The sequence below is a fragment of the Peromyscus leucopus genome, chromosome 19 (genome assembly GCF_004664715.2).
Source record: "Peromyscus leucopus breed LL Stock chromosome 19, UCI_PerLeu_2.1, whole genome shotgun sequence".
Taxonomy (NCBI): Eukaryota; Metazoa; Chordata; class Mammalia; order Rodentia; family Cricetidae; genus Peromyscus; species Peromyscus leucopus.
The window spans coordinates 78019481-78041229 of NC_051079.1; the positions used below are offsets into that span (position 1 = coordinate 78019481).

At 39.8% G+C, this 21749-nt stretch overlaps 1 protein-coding gene across 3 annotated transcripts in view; it reads left to right on the forward strand.

The window, feature by feature from the left end:
- Nucleotides 1-3358: 3358 nt before the first annotated feature.
- Nucleotides 3359-21749, forward strand: part of LOC114696084 (zinc finger protein 420-like) — a 35288-nt gene continuing 16897 nt past the window's right edge. Inside the window, exon 1 of one of the 3 annotated variants that reach the window (XM_028873631.2) lies at nt 3359-3440. The gene's annotated coding sequence lies outside the window, so the exon portion shown is untranslated. The other 2 variants (XM_037197245.1, XM_028873632.2) reach the window with 2 other exon arrangements.

Here is a 21749-nt window from a genome sequence, read left to right on the forward strand (position 1 = left end):
ATGAGCATACCAGAATGCAAAAGCAAGGTTTATCTGTTACAAGTCATGACAGGGAACTCATCTCAAGCCATCTCAAGTGAGGCAGGGAAGAGTTACTCTTTCTTGGGGAAGTTAGTTTTTATAGGCAAAACCCATAAAATTTCTTAGAGGGGAGGGGGTTAGTACGGGTCCATCCTTGATTGATCCAGTTTTTCCCGGGCCTGGACTTTATCTTATTCTGGCTTATCTGTTAGCCCTGTCAGGAGTTTTACAACTCATCTCTGGGGGCTGGTCATGTTATCTCTGGAGAGGGGCATCTTGTGGCTAATTGGTTACCATCTGACATCCTGACTTTGTTCTTTTGAGTTCCTGGGGCTGGCACCATCATTTCTGGGGACTTGAAACTGGCCTGGGTCTATCTATATTGAGATATCTTTGTCTAAGGCCCCCCTTTTTGAGACAATAGAGTGAGGGTCTTGTTGTGCCTAGATCGTGTCCCCAAAGCTGCCACTGGAGACTTTAGGTACAGAATGTAAAAGTAAGGTGTATTCTAAGTTTACAAGCCTCCAGGGAGGCTCTTTCAAATCTCTCACTCACAGCAGGGAGGTTGGAAGGAGCACTCCCCTTTCTTTGTGAGGCTAGTTCTTAAAGGCACAGACCATATAATTTATTTTAACCTGCCTCCCTTTTTAGTCTTTTGATTGAATATCCTGACTGTGTTTTCCAAAGTCCCTGTAGCAGATACAGCCACCTGGGGAAAAGGGGTCTAAGTTCTTATCTACACTTAGGAATCCTGGTTTAAGCTTCTCTTTGTCTGTAGGGGATAGAGTGGGGGGTTTTACTGAGGTATCACAGTACAGGTAGTCCAACAATGGCTGCCTACCAATGGAAATGTGAAGAATCTAGTAGTTGTTAAGTCTATGAGGCTGGATGTCTCAGCTAATCTTCAGTATACACCAGAATTCCAAAGAAGTAGGCTCTAATGCTAGTAAAGGAATGAACTTGATAATCAGAGCTAGGGCAAGCAGGCAAAAAGAGAGACCATCCTTCTTCAATATTCTTTATATATGCCAGCTGCTACCAGAAGGTGCAATCCAGATTAAAGGTGGATCTTATTCTTTGTTTGATAGTTTGTTTGTTTGTTTGTTTGTTGGTTGATTGGTTGGTTGGTTGGTTGATTGGTTGGTTGGTTGGTTTTTTCCAGACCATACTGGCCTCAAACTCAGAAAATATGACTGCCTCTGCTTCCTGAGTGCTGTGATTAAAGGTGTGCACCAAACAGCTAAAGATGGATCTGATCACCTCAAATGATCCAGATTAAAGATGGGTCTTTAACATCAAAACCTTTAAGAAAGATCCTTCACAGGTGTACCCAACTCTTTGGGTTTTAATTAATTACAGTCAGTTTGACTACCAAGAATAGTCATCAAACAGCTAAGACAGAAGAAATGAAAAAGATTTCTTACCTGCAGGAGGCAAGGAAAGTATGGGAGTTATTTCCAAAACAATGCTTTTCCTGAACAAAGCATAGGAAAACTTTCAGCTACACCGGGTCTTACCATATTGCCAAAGTTGACCCTAAATTTCTGGATTCAAAGAATCCTTCTGCCCCACTCAGTCTCCCAAACATGGGACTTCAGGCTCCAACCTAAGTATCCCAGTTTCAAATCTTATATTTCAGAATGTCAGCACCAGGGCAGGAGTTAGAAGCAATTTTTACTCAAGTCCCTTCTATCTTGAGGGAAATTGAGATTACAAAGGGCTAATAATTCCTCTGGAGATGTCAAAACTTTAAATCCCAAGATGTCATACCTTTCACTTTGGGCCTGGACTCTGGAACCTCAAAAATGACTCTACTTTAAGGCTGCAGAGATAGCTCAGAGGTTAAGAACACTTGCTACCCTAACCTTAACCCAAACCCATCTCCTACCTATTGTATTTCAATGTACATACTAAAACTGTTTTCTCTTCGTGCGCGCGCGCGCGCCGCGCGCGCGCGTGTATGTGTGTGTGTGTGTGTGTGTGTTGTGTGTGTGTGTGTGTGTGTGTGTGTGTGTGTGTGTGTATGTTTTATATGAATGCATGTCTGTGCTAAACTTTCATAAAATGTCTGAGGAAGCAAGTGGGTGACAGATACCCTGAAATTGGAATGAGCTGGCATAAAGGTACTGTGACTGAAATACAGGTCCTTTGAAAGACAAGCCAGTACTCTTAATCACTGAACCATTTTCCAGTCTTAAAACTTTCCTAACTATAAAATCTGACCAATTTATGGGCCACACATTTTACTAGATAAGATCAAGATTTTTTATTATTTCATTCAATTTTATTTATCTTAACCTTTTTAAAATTATTTATTTTATGCATACAAATGTTTTGCCTGCATGTACATATGTGTACCATGTGTGTGCCTAGTGCTTGCAGTGGTCAGAAGAGGACATTGGATACCTTGGAACTGGAGTCAAGAATATTGTAAGCCACAATGTGGGTGCTGGGAATCAAACCCTGGTCCTATGCAAGAGCAACAAATACTCTAAAGGGCTGAGTCATCTCTTTAGATGTATGTATGTGTGTGTGTGTGTGTGTGTGTGTGTGTGTGTGTGTGTGTGTGTGTGTGTATATATATATATATATATATATATATATATATACATACATATACTGGGTGTTAAAATTAAGACCTCCTGCATTGTAGGCAAGTGTCCTATCACTAAACTATCTCCCCACCACTTTGCATTTTTCACTGAGGGAAAAGTCTTACTAAATTGTCCAGCTAGGACTTGAAGGCATGCCTCTGGCCCTGCAATCTTGCTGCAGACTCCTGGGTAGCTTGAGTGTACAGGCCTTCACCACCAGGGCTGGCTTCAAAAATCATTTTTAAAGGGTTAGGAGTGAGTTCCCATATTTTTTATTGTTTACTTTCAAGAAAGATTGAGTTGATGTCAATTTTTCATGCTATAATAATCATCTGTAAGTAGGCATGTGGTTTTAAACTACCATAACCAGAAATAAGAAGCAAAACGAATAAAACAATTATTGTCAAAGGTTTTAATCACATTCAAATATTTCAATCAATTCATTTTGTCATTCGGGGAATTAAAAAGAAACATGATATTTACCTGTAGTTATTCAGTGTATGGAGACTGGTTGCTTGTATGACACCCTCAATCTCAGGAAGGAGAGCTAAAAACCCAGGAAATACTCAAATCTTTTCAAGGGTTCCTGAAATTCGCTCTCACAGATTTGTGGGAAATGTAGTCTTGCCTGGTGTGACGTCACAAGCAAGGGCGGTGGAAATCTTGCTTTGTATTCCTTCTGTGCGCATATGCCCCAAGGGTCTTTCCTCGAGTTCCGGCCTCTGGATGTACTGTTCGCTGTCCTACAAGCTTGGGTTTGATTATTTGACTTGAAGGTACCTGCCAGGCGGGAGAGGAGCTCTACAAGCCGGAGGCACTCTGCAGGTCGGAGGAGGTTCCGATGCTTACAGAGAGCGGAAATGTGGGTGGATGTAAGGCAGATAGAACCTGTTTGGGAGGTTTTTGCGGTGATCTAGGCTGAGTTACCCAGTCAGGATCCGCAGCTCATGACTGGGGAGAGGATGATTGGAACAGTGCTATCTTTAAGTAATCGCTCTGTTAGAATGTAGTGTGCTTCTAAGAATTGGATGGATGGCTCCCATAGCCGAATCCGACGCTGCTCTCCTCGCTCCCTCCAGGTAGGGCTGTTTCAGCTGACTACCTGATCTTGGGAGGTGTAAAATGTGAGTTCATTTTCCAGCTTTGCTGTGGAGAGGTCATGTTACCAGCTTAATGAGACTTACATGACTATTGTACTTATGAGATTCTTGGCGTATTTAACCAAGTGGAGTCTCTAGCCTGCCTAGTTGTTTATAAAAACAATTTTTATAAAACAGTTTATAAGCCGGGCGGTGGTGGCGCATGCCTTTAATCCCAGCACTCGGGAGGCAGAGCCAGGCGGATCTCTGTGAGTTCGAGGCCAGCCTGGGCTACCAAGTGAGTTCCAGGAAAGGCGCAAAGCTACACAGAGAAACCCTGTCTCGAAAAACCAAAAAAAAAAAAAAAAAAAAAAAAAAACAGTTTATAAAAACAATTTCTGGGGGTAGAGTTCTGTGAGAGAAGTTGATGTATTGGAATGTCGTTCCATTTTCTTTGGAATAAATCATTACAGATTTTAAAGGTCCCCCCCCCTTTTGAAGACAAATCCTCCAGATACACTACCCTCTGACCTGAACTCTCCTAGCAACCCTTCCATATAGAGATAAAAGTTCCAGAAAGAGGACCACCTTAGATTTGCTTAGTCCAAGCAATTACTGATCCTACACTCTAGAGTGAAAAAAAATTCAATACTTATCAGGGACTGTGTGATGTTGGAAGCTTTGGACTAGTTTTCAGGAGAGATGAGTTGGGCTGAGAAAGACGGTCATAGTCTTAGGAATTTTAAGTAATGTTTGAGGAGATTTAAGGTGTGTGTGGGGGGTGAGGGGCATGACCTGTTGGTGTACCTGATAAGTCTCTGTCTACAGTCTCTACTCACACTTCTTTACATCTATCTATCCCCATTATCTATAGAGTATACACTCTAAAATGACTCATCACCTAATGTGGCATCTAAGTACACTGATGCTCCATGTACATGACAGTTCTTCCTGGAAAGGTGTGCCGATATATTTATACTTTATCTGAAAGGTGAAAAATCAATTGAAAGAGATCTGACTTGCTCAGAGTCCCAAGATTTGTACATACTAGATTCCTAATGTCTTGTTCTGGTTTTACATATTTTGCCACATTTAATTAAGTTATGCCAACTGTTCATTTGTCATGAGTCTGTTTTGTAGCATTAAAGTACTTATAACCACCTTATATTTAATACTAATATTTTCTATGGATTATATAATTTTATAAGGAAAATAACCCTGACACCTATCATTTACTATATATCTCTGATATGCAGGAAAATAATAGTATTCTATTATACATTATTTAAAATAGGAAAAGTATATTGCCTGATGCATATGAAGAAAACAGGTTTCTTAAAATCTATTACAGTAACATTCTGTCCAGTTACAAACCCGTTTTATGTTTTTGTTTTCTGCATATGTAAAATTTGTGGTGCATGCCTGACAGCAAGGCATTTGGGAGGTAGAGGCAGGATAATCAGGACTTCAAGATCATCCTTGGCAGGTCTGAGTTGTAGCTCAATAGTGGAGCCCTTGCCTAGACCATAGCTTCAGCATGTGCAAGTCCCTGGGTCAATCCCTAGCACTGCAAAAACAAAAGCAAACAGAAAAACAGCTATGGAAGGCTCATAATTAAAAACTGTCTTTGGCTATGTAGTAGGTTCAAGGACATTTTGGACTACAAGAGACTCTAGCCCAAAAGCAGAGAAATAGCCACATCCATGATGTACATGCCTTGCAATGGAAGAATGTATTTAAATCATAGATTCTAATGTTTGTTTGACCAAACCTAGTCAAAAGACAAAGTATAGTTCATTGTTGAAACAAATTGTACAAGCATTCAGACACAGGAGAAACTGACATTGGGTAACATTACTGAAAGACCATTCTGTAAGAAATCTATATAATCATGTGTTACAAGATACATACTTTCCATGATGCTTGGGTAAATGTGTTGCAGTGAGGTGTGGAGTCCTATGTAGAATCCCTGCACTAATAGAACAAAAAGTACAATGTATTTTTTATAACATTAAGTTTAGTAAAGACAATATTTTGTTTAAATTATTAAACAGTATCTTTTTTTCCCCCTCTTTTGGGTGTCCACCACACAGCTCCCAAATAAATACACAGAGACTTATTCTTGCCTAGCCTTAGCTTATCTTGCTTCTAGCTAGATTTTCTAACTTAAATTAACCAGTCTCTCTTCATTAATGTTTTGCCTCTGGACTTTTCTTTATTCTAAAAACCTTTCTTTATTCTACATGTCTTTCTTCCCTTCTTACTCTGTGGCTGGTTGTGTGACTGGGTGGATGGCCCCTGGTGTCCTCATCTTCTCCTTTTTTCCCTCCTAGCTTTTCTTTCTCTCCAGCCTAGATTTCTTCTCCTATTTATTCTCTCTACCTGGCAGCCCTGCCTATCCCTCTCCTGCCTAGCTATTGGCCATTCAACTCTATATTAGACCAATCAAGTGTTTTAGGCAAAGTAACACAGCTTCACAGAGTTAAACAGATGCAACACATGTTTATATCATTAAACAAATATTCTACATCATAAGCGAATATAACAGTCTTAAACTAATATTTCACAACAATATCCTTAAATAGCATGACATACTATTCTCCATTATTATACTCATAGATGCATCTTTAGTGAGTCCTTTTTGTACCTCCTTCAGCTATATTTTCCCACACAAGGGCATTCTGGTATTTCCAGTTGATGTATGGGGAGAAGCAGGGGATTAGGGCCAACAAGTTCTTATTCACTCCATCTACCTTTTCTCTTAGTTATATTTCCAGATGGCTTTTGGAATCTCCAAGAGTAACAAAAGTTGAACAAACCTCTGAGGAATTGTTATTTTTCATCTTATTTCTACATTTATGTGCTTTAAATTGGATCTATGATTTAAAATTAAACCTAAGAGGGCTGGAGAGATGGCTCAGAGGTTAAGAGCACCGATTGTTCTTCCAGAGGTCCTGAGTTCAATTCCCAGCAACCACATGGTAGCTCACTACCATCTGCAATGCAATCTGGCGCCCTCTTCTGTATACATAATAAATAAATAAATCTTTAAAAAAAATTAAACCTAAGAAATAGTAAAACAGAGCTTGGCCAATAGTACAAGGACAGGATGGCTGTGGTGATGCATGCCTTTAATCCTAGGATTCTAAAGACAGAAGCAGGTGACTTTATAGCCAACATGATCTACATAGTAAGCTCTAGAGCTGCCAAGCATGCATAATGAGGCCCTGTCTCAATAAAAACGTTTATCCTCAGCTACAGAGTGTGTTTGCAGCCAGCTTGGCCTATATGAGACCAACCCTATCTAAAAAAAAGAAAAGAAAGAAATTGTGAAATACTTAAAGTTCATGTCTATAAGGGACTCATCACTGACATGTAATCATAAGCAGGTGTTGTGCCACACTATTCCTGGGGAGACTAAATGCTTATGCACCCCAGATAGTGAACTAATGAGAGATCAAAGTAAGAATAACACCAAAACCCAACTTGGTGAACCAATGAGTTTCCCCTGAGTTACTGAAGTGTAGATTAAAGGTTACTTACAGGAGCAGAAATAACTCAAAGACAGCTGCATCACCAAAAACCTATCCTAGCATGGGTAATGCCTCACAAAAGCTGGAAACCTTGAGCCCACTGCACACCTTGTAGGCAGCTCAACATGGTGTTTCTTTCAGATAGCTCAGGTGGTCTGAGCCAATTTTTGTTGACTGGGATGGTCTCTGCTTCTTCCTGGCTAAGTGGCTCAGTTGCCTCTTCTAAGCAGCTTAGTTTGTCTGAGAGTGTCTCTCAGCAGCCCTTACTGCTTATATTTACACGCTTGGGACAGAGGGGCCTAGTGTATCTGATGACTCTGAGGGAATTCCTAAAGCAGTGGTTCTCAAACTTCCCAATGCTACAAGCCTTTAATATAATTCCTCATGTTGTGGTTACCTCAGTCATAAAATTATTTTTGTTGCTACTTCATAACTGTAAGTTTGCTACTGATACGAATCATAAATATCTCTGTTTCCCAATTATTTTAGGCAATCCATATGAAAAGATCGTTTGACCTCCCAAAAGGATTGTGACCTGCCGGGCGGTGGTGGCACATGCCTTTAATCCTAGCACTCGGGAGGCAGAGCCAGGTGGATCTCTGTGAGTTCGAGGCCAGCCTGGGCTACCAAGTGAGTCCCAGGAAAGGCACAAAGCTACACAGAGAAACCCTGTCTTGAAAAACAAAAACAAAAAACAAAAAAAAAAAAAAAAAAAAAAAAAAAAAAAAAAAAAAAAAAAAAAAACAAAAGGAAAGCTTCTGTTTACTTACTTAACTTAAGGAGCTTCCCTGCAGGGTAGACTGTTTTCACCTGTGTCTGAATGCTTGTACAACATGTTTCAACAATGAACTATACTTTGTTTTTTGACTAGGTTTGGTCAAACATACATTAGTATATATGATTTAAATATATTCTTCCATTGTTGGTTATACCCTTGAGCATAGATAGACTGTGTAGAAACCCATGGCCTGGACACATGCCCTAGGCAAGAGTACACAGAAGCCACTATACACATTAGGAAAGCCATTTTAAACCAACCTGTCTCAGTCAAGCAGCAGACGACTAAAGCATTAGTTGTGATCCAACCAGCACTAGCACAGGAACTGTCAAATGAATGCACTGCAAAATGTGCACAGCATGCAGAACAAAACAGGATCGATTTATTGATTGATTGAATTTTTCAGACAGGGTTTCTCTGTGTAACAGTCCTAGCTGCCCTAGAACTCACTTTGTAGACCAGGCTGGCCTCAATCTCACAGAGATCTGCCTGCCTCTGCTTCCCAAGTGCTGGGATTAAAGGCGTGTACCACCACTGGCTGGCTCCACACATTTTTTCTAAATTCATTTCTCCATGCAGAACATACAGCACAGTACTAGGATATATATAACATATATTCTCCTCACTCCTTTGCACTTTAATTCAGTTCATTCTTTAAAGACTTATCAGTAGCCTAAAATATATTCAAACCCAATGATTACTTTATAGTCTTTGCCTGGATTTTCTACCATATTTAATGATATATTTATCATTTTCTTCTAGATACTCATCTTAATTAGTTTTTACCATGAGACACTGTGTTTTATGTCAACTTGACAGAAGCTAGAGTTATCTGAAAGGAGGAAACCTGGATTGAGAAAATGCCTCCATAAGATCTGGCTGTAGGGCATTTTCTTAACTAGTGATTGATGAGGGAAGGCCTAGCACATTGTGGATGATGCCGTCCCTGAGCTGGTTATCCTGGGTTCTATGTACAGGCTGAATAAAGCAGACTGATTAAGCCAAGATGAGCAAGTCAGTAAGCAGCACCCCTCCATGGCCTCTGTATCAGCTCCTGCCTCCATGTTCCTGCCCTGTTTGTTCCAGGAGTTCCTATCCTGACTTCCTTCAGTGATGGACTATGATGTGTATGTGTAAGCCAAATAAATCCTTTCCTCCTAATTTGCTTTTGGTCATGGCATTTCATCACAATAGAAACCCTAAGACAGCCACCATACAAGGCTAGGCCATTCTATTATAATGTTCTTGGGTTTCTTTTTGTTTTTGAGACAGGGTCTTATTATGTAGCCCTGGCTGATCTTGAACTCTCTATGTAAACCAGGCCGGTATTAACTTCACAGCTTACTTCCTAACTCTGTCTCCCTGAGTGCTGGAATGAAGGTATGCACCACCTCACTTAGTTGTTTGTTGACACAGGGTCTGTAGGTAGTTGATGATAACCTTGAATTTCTGATCCTTCCCCTGTTGCAAATATGTGTAATCCCACCACTTTTCTAATGTTTTTAACTGAATTTCACAGGATTGTATTCCTTACATATTGAATCTAAGATTTCTATCATTTTTCTATTCTGCAGTTCTTCCTGACTGAAATAGCCCTGTAATTTTGCATCCCTATCCCTTTCTTTATAGCTTGACTGCTATAAATTAAAACATATATTATTTATCATTAGCGTTTTGTGAGCATGCATGTGCATGTAAGATGTCTGTGTGTGAGTGCAGCCATACATTTGCCATGGCATGTATGTTCGAAGTCAGAGGACAATTTTTGGAAGTTGGTTCCACTGTGGTTTCTGGGGTGAGAACTCAGATTGTCCAGTTTATACTTTTTTTGTATGTTATACTTTTTAATTTATGTTTAATTAGTTTATTTTTATTGGAAAATATTTTTCATATATTTTGATCATGATTTCCCCTCCCCCAACTAATTCCACATTCTCCCCACCCATCCAACTCCACACCATTTTTCTCTCTACTTAAGAAAAAAAGAGAAATAAAAAATAAAAGAACAATGAAACACACACACACACAACCCACAAAGACACAAAATCAGAAGCCATAATATGTAGGCAAAAAACCAATAAGACAAAATAATGCCCAAATAAAACAATATGAGAAAAAAAGTCTACGAAAATACCATTGAGTTTGTTTTGTGTTGGCCATCTATTTGTGGTCATGAAACCTACCCTCAAGTATGTTTAATATACCCAGTGAGACTCCATGGGAGAAAACTCATCTTTCCTTTGTAAGCAAATGCCATTTGGAGATATCTCCTTGTTGCAGTGGGAACCCATGTCCACTACCCCTTCTCCACATTGGAACACCATCGGGCTTGAATTTGTGCAGGGCCTGAGGATGCTGCCACAGTCCCTTTGAGTTTATATTGTTATGTCTGGAAGACACTGTTTCTTTGAATCATTCATTCCCTTTAGCTCTCACAGTCTTTCAGCCTCCTCTTATGTATAGCTTGAGCCCAGAGTGGAGGGATTTGATGAAGACATCCCATTTATGACTGAGTGTTCCAAAGTCTCTCATACTCTACACATTGTCCAGTTGTGGGCCTTTGTGTTAGTTCCTGTCTACTGGAAGAGGAAGCTTCTCTGATGATGGTTGAATCAGACAATGTCATTAGGAGTCATTTTATTGTTATGTTTAGCAGAACAATATTTGGTTTCCCCCAGGTTCATGGCCTAACCCATCTTGGATTCTTCTCCAGAGCTGAATCAGGTATAGGTTCCATCTCATGGAGTAGGCCTTAAATCCAATCAGAGAGTAGTTTGTTGCTCCCACAACATTTGTGCTGCCTATTGTACCAACATATCTTACAGGCAGGTCAGTTTTGTAGATCACAGGATTTGTAGCTGGGTTGGTAGTTACCTTTCTTCTCTGGTTGTGTGCAGAGTACCTTCCAGTACTATGAATACTAGTCAATAGTGGTGAAACCTCTAGTTAGGTACTGGCTTGACTTCTCTGTATTCAGTGAGATATGTAAGTGTTGTCTTCAGCAGTAGGGGCTTACTTTCAGCTTATGGAGAGCAACCAATAGTTCAGGCAATATCCTGAGATGTTTGGAAGTTTCCATGGGGCCCCTTTGTCCAGGAAAAAAAAAAATGGATATACCCATTCCTGACAATGGATGTCTCACTTACTGGCAAAAGATGTCTAATTAGGGTATAATCTCCCACATTATTTAGATTTAGACTCCATTTAGATTTCTTTCATATATATAAGCTTCTACATTGTTAGATTTCCAAATAGCCCCTTGAGTGGTCTTAGTGTTAGTTGTTCCTCCCCATATGTCCTCCTTACCCCTTTCTTCTATCCCTCTCCCCATTTAAGCCCCACACTCGTCTTTCCTCATCCTTCCGTAACTATTTATTCAATTTCTTCTTCTTTGGGAGATCCTGTCCTCTCCCCAGTCCCTGACTCAATATCTAATTTCTGTTATATGTATTGAAGCATGCATATCAAGGGCTTAAAAGATAACATCCATATACAAGAGAAAACCTACAATATTTGTCTTTTGGGGCCTGGGTTACCTCACTCAGGATGATTTTTTTTTTCTAGTTCCATCCATTTACCTATATTAGTGAAGGTTCTCTAGAGTAACAGAACTTCTAGAATGAGTCTCTCTCTTTATATATATATATATATATATATATATATATATATATACACACACCTCACAGGTATGCCTATATTTTTGCGTTTTTAGTTAATTCCAGTTATAATCAAGTTGACAATTAAGAATAGCCATCACAAGTTCACCCCTTGTCAACTTGACACACAATCATATCAATCATATCTCCTTATGTTGTGATTAATTTCCAATAACCAGGGCATAATAACACCTAAACATACTGTATCCTACATATAATCAAAACACATTTAACCAGGTCATAATTACATGTAGCATGATATAACCATCCCTCATACAACCATAGACACATTATAAATTTAGAATAGATGGCAATATCCCTTCAGGGACATTCTTTTAGTATCTCAAACTTAAAGATGATAACCAGTAATAGTCTCTTAATTGATGTTACATCATATGATAACAAAATAGAGGAAAAGAAAACACAAAATATCTGCGCAAACACATTCTTAACAAAATATGACAGAAACACTCATGTCAATTATAATCCTCTTTTCTGCAACTGGTCACATGGCCTCAGTTGGTATTTATAACTACCTTTCTCTATGCCTATTCTGTATTTCTTCCACCTCATCAAGTCTTGCCTCTTTTCCTGGAGGGGAGACCCATAACTTCATTTCTGATGAAGTTATGTGCCCTTTGTTATCTTGCCTGGATTAGGATGTTGTAATTTTCCATTGACTTTAATCACAGGATATGGTAGTATCAAGAGGTTCCCTTAAACAATCTCCTGCACTCCAAACATAAATTTTTTTATCTCCATTATGGAGAATTTCCCCGTGGTAATTCAGATCAATCACCCCTCCTAACACTATTGTTCCTTTCTTAGCCTGCTGGTTTAAGGGCATCAGAAGCCCAAAGTGGCCAGAGGGACATCTGAGTTTCCAGTACAATGGAAAGTTTGTTATGGCTCCTGGAAGGAGTGCTCCTCCTTCTGGAACCAAAACTTCTAGGCCAGCAAAACTTAAGATTGAAGGAACAGGAAGAAAAAATTTTCCTAGTGGGTCATGAGGGGAGACAGTGAATGAAACCATCCTGTTTCCACCCCTTGATTCTGCTCATATACTGGACACTGATTCAGAGTATATATCGTCTCATGGAAAACCCCACCCCAGCCGTACAGGCTGCTGCCACCTAATTGGCCCTGGGACTGTGTCTTTAAAAGGCCATTACATCTTTCTGTCAGGCCATCTGCTTCAGGATGGTAGGGAACATGGTAAGAGCAGTGTATTAAATGCTCTTGGGTTCACTGTTGCACCATGACAGTGGATAAGGCATTCTATAAGTGCACACATGGTGGTTTGGGCAGAAGCATTACATGCAGGAAAGGCAAATCCATAACCAGTTTATCTATTCCAGTAAGGACAAAGTGCTGTCCTTTCCATGGAAAAGTTGATCCAATATAGTCAACTTACCACCAGGTCACTGTTTGGTAACCCTTAGGAATGGTGCATATCTGAGGCTCAATGTTGGACTGTTTGTAAGATCTGGCACTCCACAGCAGATGTACCCAGGTCAGCCTTGGTGAGTTGAAGTCCTTGTTGTTGAGCCTATGCATAACCCCCATCTCTGCTACCATAGCCACTTTGTTCTTGTGCCCACTGAACATTGACAGGAATGGCTGGGGAAAGAGGCTGACTGTCCAGAGAATGGTGCTGTGGGATAATGCCCTTGTACACTGGTTTAATAAAACACTGATTGGTCAGTAGCCAGGCAGGAAGTATGGACGGAATAAACAGACAAGGAGATTCTAGGAAAAGAAAGGCTGAGTCAGGAGACACCAGCCTACTGTCCAAGGAGCAACATGTAATAACACACAGGTAAAACCACAGAACACATGGCAACATATAGATTAACAATGCTCTTCTTGTTTACTTAGATAATATTATATTCTTCTGAGGTCTTTGATGTAGTTGAGGACTAGATAGTTATGATTATAATATTCCTTGGTTATGATAAAAGATAAATATAAAACTTTAGACTCACAAGTATATGGTAGATAAGATATTTTCTTTAAATTTGCTAAGTACAAATAGACTAGATATTATAACTATAATTCTTGCTTGATAACTGTTTTGTTACATGTAATCTTACTGTGTTAAAGTTAAAACCTTCCTTTTTGATTAGACAGAAAAGGGGAAATGCTGTGGGATAATGCCCTTGTACACTGGTTTAGTAAAATGCTGATTGGCCAGTAACCAGGCAGGAAGTCTAGTCGGAGCCAGCAGACAAGGAGAATTCTGGGAAGAGGAAGAGAGACGCCAGCCAGACACAAAGGAAGCAAGATGACAAGGCAGAACTGAGAAAAGGTACCAAGCCACATGGCTAAACATAAATAAGAATTATGGGTTAAATTAAGTGTAAGAGCTAGTCAGTAATAAGCCTGAGCTAATAGCCAAGCAATTATGATAAAAAAAAACAATGTCCAAGCAGTTATAAATAATATTAAGTCTCTGTGTGATTATTTTATAAGCAGCTGATTGACTGCATGGCCATGAAGGACACAAAAAAGATTTCAGCTACAGAATGGGTATTCTTGTCTACTTGATTATTGACCTCCTCCTCAGCTGAAATTGCCTTTTCATGAGCATTTACATGGGACACAAATATCTTCACATCCTTTGTCATTTGGAGAGATCTATCTACATCTTCCCCAAATACCTTTCTCACTGATTTTCTAGTCATACTCTTTAAAAGTCCCTGACCTTCCAGCCATTCATTGACTAGAGCCTATGATCAGTGAACAATCACACATTTGGCCATTTCTCCTTCCAGACAAAATGTGTGACAAAAAATACTGCCCGAAGTTCTGTCCACTGTGAAGATTTCCCTTTGCTAGTGTCTTTCAGGGTTGTCTCAGGAAAGGGTTTTAATGCTGCAGCTGTCCACTCCTGGGTGGTGGCTGCATAATGTGCAGAACTATCAGTAAACCAGGCCTTAGTCTTTTCTTACTCAGTCAAATGATCATGGGGCATTTAATGAGGTTATAAGTACATGCTTGACAACAGATGGAATTATAATGGGAGAAGAAACAATAGGCATTTGGAAAACTTCTTCCTGTAACTTATTTGTGTCTTTAGGACATGCTCAGGCCCAATCATGTATATACCACTAACATTTGATAATAGATTGCTGCTTTGCACATCCTACTTTATGACTTGGTGGGTCAGATAACACTCAACTCATGATGGGCAACTCAGATCACATGGTAACTGGGTGGCTCATTGTCAAACATTCAGTTTCCACTAAGGCCCAATAGGAAGCTAAGAGCTGTCTTTCAAAAGGAAAATAGTTGTCTGCAAATAATGATAGAGCCTTGCTCTGTAGTTGAACTTTCTTTGGACCACCAGCTCCCAAATAATGATACAGAGACGTCTTATTATGAAAGCTTGGCCTTAGCTTAGACTTGTTCCCAACTAGCTTTTATAACTTAAATTAGCCCATTTATATTAATCTACGTTCTGCCGCATTTCTCATTACCTCTCCTCTATACTGTACATTCAACTTGCTCTGTGTCTCACTGGCAAAATCCCCACCTCTCAGATTCTTCCCAGAGTTCCTGTTTCTGCCCAAAAGTCCTGTCTGTCCTCTCCTGCCTAGCTATTGGCCATTCATTTATTTATTAAACCAATCAGAAGGTGCCTAGGCAGGCAAGGTAAAACAGCAACACATTTTTACACATTGTAATCAAATATTCCACAACATTGTTCCAAAAATCCCAAAGGTCTCTTCTGTGATTCACCTATAGGGGCCTGCCAAAGGCTCCAAACAGCATCTCTATCTGCCACTGACACCTGAAATATCATCAGGTCTTATGGATAATGTGATCCAAGTGGTAGAACAGCCTGCACAGCAGCCCATACCTATTGAAGAGTTTTTGTTCCAGGCCCCACACAAAGCTAGCAGCTTTCTGAGTCACTTGGTATATGAGTCAGAATAACACACCCAACTGAGCAATGTGCTGTCTCCAGAATCCAAATAGGCCCACTATATGTTGTGCTTCTTTCTTGGTGGTGGGAAAGGCCAGGTACAATGACTTATTCTTCAGCTTGGAAGGAATATCTCTGCATGGTCCATAACTCTGGACTCCTAAGAATTTTATTGAGGTAGAAAGCCCTTGAATTTTGGTTGGATTTATTTCTCATCCTCTGATGTGCATATGCATTACTAATGAGCCCAAAGTGATTGCTACCTCCTGCTCATTTGGTCCAGTAAGTATAATGTCATCAATATTGTGCACCAATGTGATATTTTGTGAAAGAGACAGATGATCAAGATCCCTTGTATGACACAGGGCAGGAGAATATAGTGATATTTTATTTGTACTGAAATGTGATTTGTATGTTAATAAATAAACTTGCCCGGGGGTCAGAGCTATTAGCAAGCCATAGCAAAAGCTGGCCGGTGGTAGTGCATGCCTTTAATCCCAGCACTTGGTAGGCAGAGCTAGGTAGATATCTGTGTGTTCAAGGATACAGCCAGCATTGGAGACACATGCCTTTAATCTCAATACCAACCATAGAAGCCCTGGAGGTCTGTACAGACAGGCAGTGACTAGGAGGTCATGTGGTTGGGTTTACAACCAATGAGGAGGCAGAACAGAAACTCTAAAAAAAAAAAGACACAGGAAGTAGGTCTCTTTCGGAGAGGTACAGTGACAGTGAAGGGTAAGATTTTTAGCTCTTAGCTATTGCTCTGACCTCTTGGCTTTCATCTCTGTATTGGCTCTGTGTTTCTTATTGAATAAGACGGTTACTTCTATGGGAGGATTAATATATCCTTGAGATAAAACTATAAAGGTATACTGCTAGCCTTGCCAACTGAAAGAAAATTGCTTCTGGTGGTCCTTATGGACAAATAATAATCAATAACTGCATGCTGTGTACCTGGAGATATGTTAATTTGCTCAGGTAAGGACACCACATCTGGTATAACAGCTACAATTGGAGTCACTATTTGATTGAATGTTCAGTAGACAATTGTTATTCTCTACAATCCATGTCTTCTGCACTGACCAGATAAGAGAGTTAAAAGGAGATGTGGTGGAAACCACTGATAGGTTTTCTGTATCATGATAATAGGTTCCTCTGCTGACAAAGTAAGCCAGACCATGCCAAATTGAAAAAGTAAAATAACAGGTTTATTTGAGCAAAACACCACCCAGGTTGTTGCTTGATTCTAATAGCTCCCTCAGGGGAGGAGGTGAGAAGGCAGAGAAGGCAAGGCATCAGCGGCACAGATATTGAAAGTCAGTTGAAGGCAAAAAACAAACTGGTTTATTTAATAATGGGGGGCAGCAGCAGGGGGGCCTTATATACCCTCCTCCCAGCACCCAGTCTGTGTTGCAATCTGGTGGCATTGTGTGGTCATCCTTCATTGGCTGAGCACAACCAGGAACTCATTGCTTGTTCCTAAGCCCTCAGGTAGACTCTTCAGAATCAGGAACTCTTGAAAATGACCAGGAACTCTGGACAGTGCCTGTTGCTAGGCCCTCAGGCAGATTCCAGGTTGGCTCATAAGGAAGTACATTATGTGCATGCCCTGGTAACTGGTCTGAGCCAATTTTCTTGACTCTATGGACCTGTCCTACTACACCGGGTGAGTCTTCCAGCCACAGATATCAGAGCCAGAGAGGTCACGCAGCCAAATTAAAGCAGGGAGCTTATACCCTGTAGATGAGAGGTGATAACTTGTCCTCCACAAGATAGGTTTGTGCCCAAGTATGATCAAAAGCTGAGCACTTTAGGCAGGGACTTGGGCTGCTGGCAACTTCAGGGGAGGAGCTGCCATAGCTGCAAAGAATGCAGATCTGGGCTTTTTGGCACCTTTTCTTTGTTGGAGATTCTCTGAGAGTGTGGGGTTTGGAGAGTGAGAGATGGGGCTTTCTGGATCGAACAAAATGAGCTGCAGGTTCTAGCTGAACAACCACCACCCCTGCATCTTTTAAGTCCTTCATGGTGACACTGATTTCTGCAGTTCCTCCAGGGATGTGATACTATTTTTGCTTGGCAGAGGCGACTCTAAAGGCTTCCATTTAGCCTTTCCAACTATATTAGCCTGTAGTGGGAATTTGGTCTGATAAGCCAATGGTATTGGGATGACTAAGCCCTATGGGTGTGGTCTTCTCTGGGTATGTGACTGGATAAGAACTGAGGATGAGGGGTACTCTCTGGGAAGTTTGGCTTGGCTTGGAGTTTCCCTTTGGCCCTTTGGGAAGAGGTTACAGTGCTGCCGCAGAGAGCGGGAGATGTGACCCAGATTTCTCCTTCTGTCTTGTAATCATTGTGCTTGGATTTGATTTAATAAAAGGTAAAACAGTCCCCAGAGTTCCCATTATAATAGTCCCACACTCCACAGGTCAGGGAACCAATATGAGAATTCTGTTAACTTCAAATATATCTATCCCAATTATACATTTTGGGACTGGGAAAATAACCATAGTATGAGTTTGGGGACCCACTGCGCCTACTGTGAGTCAGATTTCAGCCAAAACTCCATAAATCACCTGACCTCCATAAGCACTTACTTTAATTGGAGTGCCACAATGTTTCTTGGGATTTCCTGGAATCATTGTTAATTCAGAACCAGTATCCAATAAACTCAGAAAGTCTGACTATTTCCTAGGCCATAGATCCCTCTGGAGAAGGACTGGAGAAAAGCTAACAGTAAACCTTTTAGATATTTTATAAAGGTCCTTCCTTGGGGGAACCTGGCTATCCCTTCATTCAAGGAGTTCTGGATCAGCAAACTGTCTCATCTGGAAATTTATTCATAGACCTTTTGCCATTATCCAATGTAGCCTTTCATTTGTTGGAGAATTTTTCTGCTTGTACAGATCAAACAAAAATTCTGTAGACTTCTCTATTTCGTGCCTGGAAACACCATGATTGATTAGCCTGTACCTAAGGCCCACATGAGTAATGCTACCAAAAATTCACTGTGCTGTCCATTATGATTCCTACAATCACCTTGTCTTTGGTGGTTCAGTGCTGACACCTGGCCCCTGCTACCTCCGGGCCAAATTAAACCCATTGTATTTAATTCATCCAACTGAGCAGCAGCATCTTCAACCCTAAGACCTGGCACAAGAAAAAGGGCAACAGCAAAGCTCTTCAAATGTGCTGGTGCCTCTCTCAACTTTTTGCATCTTATATGCTTCAGCCAACCATTGAAACAAACTTTTGACACCTTTTTAAACTGTTAAAGCTTCCATATTAAAACTAGAATCTCCCCTCAGAGGGCCCAATAAACTCAGCCTGATGCAGTTTTACATTATACTTAAAAGATGCATCCTTATACTTCTGTTGTTCCAGAACTACTTCTGGCACCAAAATCTGTATTAGTCAGGGTGCTATACAGTAACAGAACTTATATATATGGGAGATTTATTAGGGAGTGTAGAGGTGGCTCAGCAGTTAAGAGCACTGGCTGCTCTTCCAGAGGTCCTGACTTCAATTCCCAGCAACCACATGGTGGATCACAACCATCCAAAATGAGATCTGATGCCTTCTTCTGGCCTGCAGGTATACATGCAGGCAGAACACTGTATAGATTTAATAAAAATAATAAATCTTTAAAATAAAAATGAAAGGATTTATTAGAATTACTTACAAACTGTAGTCCAACTAATCCAACAATGGCTGCCTGTAAGGGAAAGTCCAAGAATCCAGTAGTTGCTCAGGCCACAAGGCTGAATGTCTCAGCTGGTCTTCAGTATATACTGGAATTCCAAAGATGTAGGCTTTAATGCCAGTGAAGGAATGGACTTGGCTAGCAAGGTGAGAGCAAGTAGGCAAAGAGCAAATTTTTCCTTCTTCCATGTCCTTATATAGGCTTCCAGCAGAAGCCATGACCAAGACTAGATCTGGATTAAAGGTGTGTCTTCCTTCCTCAAAGGTCCAGATTAGAAGATCTTTCTATTTAAAATTAATCAGAAATCCCTTACAGGTATGCCCTCTATTTTGGGGTTTTAAATAATTATAGATGTAGTAAAGTTGACAACCAAGAATAGCCATCACACCTGCAAATTGTATAATTTCATTTTTGAACAGCTGAATAATATTGCTGAATAATAATATAATAAATATATATTATATAATACATAATATATAATTATAAACAACTGAATAATATAATATTGTGTAATCCACATTTTCATTATCTGTTCATCAGTTGATAGGCATTTGGGATGTTTCCAATTTCTGCTTGTTATGAATATAGCAGCAGTGAACATGGATGAGCAAGTATCTCTGGAATCCTAAAGTTTATGTGCAAGAATGGTATAGCTGGATCTTGAAGTAGATCTATTCCCAGCTTCCTGATGAACCACTGCAACACTGATTCCCATAATGGCTGTAAAAGTTTGCACTCCCGCCAGCAATGATAAGTTTCCCCCTTTTCTCACATCCTCACCAGCATGAGCTGACATTTGTTTTATTGATCTTAGCCATTCTAACTAGTATAAAATAAAATTGAAAAGTACTTTTAATTTGCATTTCTCTGATATCTAAGGATGTTGAACATTTTTGAAAACTCTCTGCTTAATTTTATACCCATTTTTAATTAGGTTGTTTTTTTTTATTTTCAATTTCTTTAGGTCTTTATATATTCTAGATACTAATCCTCTATTGGATGTGTAATTGGTGAAGATTTTTTTCCAGATATATGTGAACATATCCAAATATAGAAAAGGTACAGTAAAAATGGTTCTTCTGGGGCACTTGCTGTGAACATTACATGTACTAGTAGTTGCTCTGTGAAATAGTGAAGGATTGGTGAATGAATGTGTATGTAATTATAGACTTTTGGGGTACTGTACTAGAATAAATTTATTAAAGGCTACAATAAATTTGTTAAATATTTTCTTATATGAGTACTATTTTCTTTTGTTTTCATTACTTCTCTTGTTGCTTTGATAAAATATAAGACAAAAACAATTTAAAGAAGGAAAAATTTATTTTGACTCATAGGTCTGAGATACAGACCATCCTGACAGGAGACTCATAGTATCAGGAATCTGGCCACACTATATCCTCGGTCAGGAAGCAGAGAGAACTGAATGTTGATACTCAGCTCACTTTCTCCTTTTCTTTTTTTTTTTTTTCTTTCTTTCTTTCTTTTTTTTTTTAATTGGTTTTTCAAGACAGGGTTTCTCTGTGTAGCTTTGAGCCTTTCCTAGAACTCGCTTTGGAGACCAGGTTGGCCTCAAACTCATAGAGATCCACCTGCCTCTGCCTCCCCAGTGCTGGAATTAAAGGCATGCGCCACCACTGCCCGGCACTTTCTCCTTTTCATTTGGTCTGAAACCTCAGCCTAGTAAATGGTGCCACCTATATTCAGGTTTGGTCTTCTAGCCTTAATTAATGCAATCTAGATTCATAGATATTTCCAGAGGTTCATCTCCTAGGTGAGTCTAAATCCTGTCAAAGTGACAATATTAACCATTACATTTTTTAACTTTATTACTTATTATTTGTGTTGGGGCATGTGTACATGTGCCAGAGTACTCATAAAGGTCAGAGGGAACTTTCTGCAGTTATTTCTCTGGTCTGCATATGCTCTGGAGGTAGAGTCAGGTTGCCAGTCTTCTGCAGTGCCTGCACCCACTGAGCCATCTTGCTGGCCCACCTTTTCTCTTCATAAAACTAATTTTGTCTTATTTTGTTTGTTTTAAGGCAGGGACTTACCATGTAGCTCTGGCTGGCCTAGAACTCAGAGATCCACCCGCCTCTACCTCCCAAGTGCTGAGATTTAAAGGCATGCACCATCACACCAAGATAATTTAATTTTTAACTTCCTGGCACTTTGTAAATATACTTAAAACACAAATGTTGTATAGCTATATAAAATATTTCATGTCTTACCTTCATTTTTTCTTATTCTTTTTTAAAAAACTGACACAAACCTACACTTTCTTAAGTCTCTACATCTTCATACCTGTAATTTAAGAACTTGGAAAGCTGAGAATTACCATAAGTTACCGGGGTGCTTATCATCTTGAAAATACATTTTTACTAACTTCTGCTTCTATTTTTCACTACCTGTAAATAAGTGTTTTATCAATTAGACAGTGAAAGGTGAGCAAACACT